Source organism: Triticum dicoccoides, chromosome 4A (assembly GCF_002162155.2).
Source record: "Triticum dicoccoides isolate Atlit2015 ecotype Zavitan chromosome 4A, WEW_v2.0, whole genome shotgun sequence".
NCBI lineage: Eukaryota > Viridiplantae > Streptophyta > Magnoliopsida > Poales > Poaceae > Triticum > Triticum dicoccoides.
Window position 1 is genome coordinate 625,163,325 of NC_041386.1, and position 4,557 is coordinate 625,167,881.

Genomic DNA, 4,557 nt, shown 5'->3' on the forward strand with positions numbered 1-4,557 from the left:
CTCAGGATCAAGGATGTACTTGTTATTGCAAACGAGTTATTGCTTTGTATTTTTACATGCCGGTGGTTGGAAGGCGATAATAATTTCTGTATGTCTACACATAGTATATTCATCCCACTGGAAAAAGCATCAAGAATGTGTGTGCAGAGATGTCTTGGAGGGACAATATATGTTTGTTTTCCCTACATGCCAATCCACCTTATTATATTAGGACATATTACTCATCTCTAATATTGTTTTTTTTCTAATTTATGAACATATTATGCCTACAATGACGAGCTATTCTATTAGGATACTTAAATTAGGGAGCCTTAATAAATAATAGTATAAAGATGGTACTGAAGGAGGCTTTGCAACTAGCAAGGTACTCTGTTTACAATCTAACTGGTATTTCTTAAAAGATGTATGGCTGTTGTGTCTCTCAGGCAATATAAAACATGATTCTACATGCTCTGCTAAATTTGCAACTTTCAATGTTTTGTGGGGCCTTTCCTCTCAACTGTAGAGATTTTACCTAAAGGTGTTCTTCCCTGATTTTCCTGTGTGTGACTCTAGCTATTTTACTTCATTTATGTTGTTTGTTTCGTCAATTCTGTTGAAGTTACTGTAGTTGACTGATTTGAATTGTTGATCGTCCACCTTGAAGGTTATAATTGCTAAAGAAGCAGCAAGAGATTTTGAATATATGGTCCGACAACTTCCACCTGATCAGATTGAAAATAAAAGTAGAAGATTGCATCCAGCGAACAATGATTAAGCATATTCATCGAACAAAGCATTGAATATACAAAGGTCTCCACAAGGTTTGCATAAGAAGGTAATGTTCCTTCTTTAAATTGTCCGAGCTTGTGGGGCGGAACCAACTTTCGGATGTTTATACTCCCTCCGTTCCTAAATGTAAGTCTTTATAGAGATTCTACTAAATGGACTACATACGAAGCAAAATGAATGAATACACACTTAAAATGCATCTATATACATCCGTATGTAGTTCATAGTAGAATCTCTACAGAGACTTATATTTAGGAACAGAGGGAGTATCATGCATGTTTAGGGCCTTGTCTCTATATTTTTAATGTGAAATCATAGTAATATGTGAACAACATTTGCACTGGTGTAAGCTTGCACGTTTGCTACAGGAGGGTAGAGTTGGTGTAGCCTCATTAGTTTCTTTGTTGATATACTAACAAGTTACCCTGTGCGATTTCTCGACTATTTGGAGATCTGGTCGCGTGCAAGATTGGAGCGCCCTGTGCAATTCCTCGACTGTTTGACACAGCGAGCGTCGAACGGGAGGGCTCCCAGGGGAGGCACGCCCGCCAGGGGCATCTCCTTCGTTTGGGCAAGGCCACCGCTTCCCTTTTTGCCACCAGTGAATAACAGTCGCGGCACCACATCATTCACTTGCCTACGATAGATTGACGGGTGCTCCACTCCACTACTCCATCTCATGTTGTATATTTCCTCTCTTTATATCAAATAAAGTATAGCATGTAAATATGTTTAAATTCAGAAATAACATTTTCCTTCTATCTTCACTTATACTGTTTGGGTTAGTATAAATAAATTCAGCGGATGCTCTTATTTGAAGCCAGATTATAGGATTATTCCTCTGGTGTTATTGATGGTTTGATCTAGAATTTGGTATGATGTATAACCATCAGTTCGGTAGATGATTCCTTTATATTATTTCAAAGGCCTGGCAATGAATTTGGATTAAAGTTACGAACATGATTCACTGAAAATTGGCAGAAGGATGTCATGAATTTGTAAGTATATGAAATTGTACTTTGTAGGTCTATTTCTCTATGGTCTTGCTTCTTAATTTCGATTTTATCTTGGGTGGATTTTCAAAACACACATGAGTGTTATCCTTTTGTGTTTATTGATAGAAAAACACATTAGATATATCTTAATTTTAGTTGAGTAATTGAGTAGAGTACAAGTAAATTGAAACACGAAGCAAAAGCTTTGACGTTTCATTAATTAAGCAGAAGATTGTCCAGTTAATAAAAGGGCCAAGCCCGCTCCAGAACATCGTAAGCACCACTCTCAACAGTCTGCTGCCGAATGACACAACAAACGGCAACCACACAAACACACACTAGCTGGGGCACTCTGCCAAACAAACCACCCTTCCATCACCTGCTGGAAAGAAGTCATGAGGCAATCTCCCGCGGCGATGAAGAGACAAGCATTCCACACGCCTGTGTTAGTTGCAACCCACACGACACGGTCCATGTTGTCGAAGTTGCAAAGCTCTCGCGGCTGCCGCCCTGACGTCCACTCCTCCAACACACCTTGCTCACTCAACCGGTACCGCTTTTGGGGTTGTCGCTCCGGCATGGCACAGACGTGCGTTGCACGTGCACGCTTACTAGTCATTATAGTTATCCCCCACGGTCCTCTACATGGTTGGTAGTCTCTGGCATGGGTTGTGTAAGAAACTAAGAACACGAAGACCAATTCTCACCTGTCCAAATTATCAAGACTTATCAAATATATGCAAGGAATTGCAGGGTAAATGCTACTCCCTCCGCCCAAAATAAGTAAAGTTAGTACAAAGTTGAGACACTTATTTTGGGACGGAGGGAGTACTTTGGAAAAGAAGTGCATGACCAGTAACAAATTCACATAGTCACGATTATATAACTTGTGCAGCATCAGCTAATTGTCTTAAATGATCTTACATACTAGCAATCTATGTTTTTAAGGCGGTAAGGCGATCTAAGGCGCTGGGGGGGGGGGGCGCCTTATCGCCTAGGCGACGCCTAAGCGCCTAAGGCGGGCATATTTGTAAGGCGCTGGCGGGGCGCCTTATCGCCTAAGCGTCGCCTAAGCGTCCAAGGCGGGACGCCTTAAAAACAGAGCTAGCAATACAAACTCTCTAAGTTATGAGATTAGGCATGTTGGAATAACTACACCTGGGTGTAGGAAAAATGTTTCAACCAGGTGTTGTTACTGCCTAAGATTTGGTATGTGGGAGTAGGAAAAAGGTTTATGCTTACTCCTACATGCTGAGTATATAACTCAGAAGTACATACATAACTGTCAAACTACAAGTCTACCCCCGTCTGCCCACACGTACATACATAACTGTCAACTAGACACTGGGCACTCCGAAATGATAATGGCAAACACCTTACATGTACCAGACCCCACCCACCTATCCAAATTGGTAAACACTTCAGTCCAGACCCCTTACACTTGCAGAATTTCCAAAGCAGACCCCTTGGTCAGTCCAAACATGGATTTCGGCATTTCGCACGCAGGTAAGCAGTAAATCACACATCTGTGCTAGGTGAGGAGGGATTGAGACAGGAGAAAGTTACCATATGGAGATGACATCTTCCCCGGAAGTGCTCTCCATGAGGTTGGGTCGTGCGCGAACGTCGTAGATGACCGCCTCTCGAACCAAAGGATGACGATGTGAGTCCCCTCGAGGTAGACCTGCACAGAGCAGCGCCCAAAGGCGACCAGAAATCGAACAGGGAAGGAACCCGTCAAATCGCGCAAAACACAGCAGGGAGCAAGCAAACACATCGCACGATCACCGGCGGCCGAGATCCATGAATCTGTGCGAGAGGCGGTTACCTTGTCCTTGATCCCCTCGAGGCTGTCGAAGATGAGGGCCCGGTGGCCAAGTAGTTAATCATGTTAGCTCACCCCATTAGTTTCAACAGCGGTCAGCCTTCAGCCGGTTTGAGTTAGGAGTAGTTATATTATGTAGGATTTTGTGGTTCAGTGATCGACAGCGACTCCCTTGGGTTATTGGTTGTGCTCGCCGGCATGATCATGTGTGCGTTTGAATGGTGTACCTCCTTATTAATCATGTTAGTTGCCCCTGTCAACCTCTTCCTCAACGTTCTTGCTCAATGGGATCGCAGCCAAGAAGATGTTCCATAAGTGTGGAATGCAACAGGACGACCTGTGTCGCCTTTTCCTATTTATCCCCACAATCGACCCGTTACACGGGATTATCTTGGCCATCGCTGACGGACAAGACGGTCAAGCTGTGCGTGAGCCTCTATGCCAACAACGCCGTTATCTTCACAAATCCCAAGAGATTCGAGATCAGTTTGCCATTGTCAATCCTACATTCTGGCAGGCGGGCAACAGGGCTGCACATCAACCTACAAAAATCGACGGTGGCCCCCATCCGCTGTGATGATATCAACCTAGACAAGGTGCTTGCTGAGTTTGGGGGTGGCGATCTACATTACCCATGACCTACCTAGGTTCGCCGATCACGCTATCGCGTATCCGAATGGTGCACTTGCAATTCTTTATTGATTGCATAAAGTCTGGACTGACGGGCTGGAAGGGAAGGCTACTCTCCCTTGGCGGCCATAGGGTGCTCATCTGGTCAGTGTTAAGCGCCATGCCCACCTTCGCTCTCCCCATCCTCATAGTGGTGGATAGGGTGCGGCACCATTTCCTCTAGGCACAGGACAAAGAGCTTGCACGTGGCAGCTGCAAGGTTAACTGGAGAAAGGACTAACCGCCGCCGTCGTCAATCGTAAGCTAGGGATCCAGAACCGCAAGCAATTTGGCCGT

At 44.3% G+C, this 4,557-nt stretch overlaps 1 long non-coding RNA gene across 1 annotated transcript; it reads left to right on the forward strand.

The window, feature by feature from the left end:
• The first annotated feature begins 8 nt into the window (after nt 1-8).
• On the forward strand, nt 9-1,637 carry LOC119289436. The gene is made up of 2 exons (XR_005141509.1): nt 9-817; nt 1,223-1,637. It is a non-coding gene; the product is annotated as an uncharacterized LOC119289436 (long non-coding RNA).
• The last annotated feature ends 2,920 nt before the right edge of the window (nt 1,638-4,557 follow it).